Source organism: Plasmopara halstedii (assembly GCF_900000015.1).
Source record: "Plasmopara halstedii genome assembly, contig: Scaffold_614, whole genome shotgun sequence".
Lineage (NCBI taxonomy): Eukaryota > Oomycota > Peronosporomycetes > Peronosporales > Peronosporaceae > Plasmopara > Plasmopara halstedii.
In genome coordinates this window covers 2,443,823-2,444,212 of record NW_020187532.1, presented here as the reverse complement: position 1 = coordinate 2,444,212, position 390 = coordinate 2,443,823, and positions in this window count along the sequence as shown.

Genomic DNA, 390 nt, shown 5'->3' with positions numbered 1-390 from the left:
CCTGATCTTTCCGATCAAAAGCGTCCACGGCGACTGGGCGATCTTGCCAAAGTGGCGCATCAAACTCCCAAGAGTTAACGGAGTCGGGATATCCCCGCCACTTCACCAGATATTGGGTCTGACCCTGGTGGCGACGTCGTCTCACTAGATGTTCCACGTGATAGTGGACGTTACCGTTCTCATCGAGAAGAGTCGGTGGCGGGTGGTGACGACCGGTTCGACCGCCGTCCGGTGACTCGTGATGCTCTTCGAGCCCTTGAGGACGAGGTCCTTCATGATCGAAACTCCGCTAAGCGTCATGCTGAAGTAGTATATTGCTGTGCGGACGCTTTTGACGATTCTAAGCACGTCGTGCGCCGGTTGCCTCGCCTTGAGGACTACCGCTCTCTT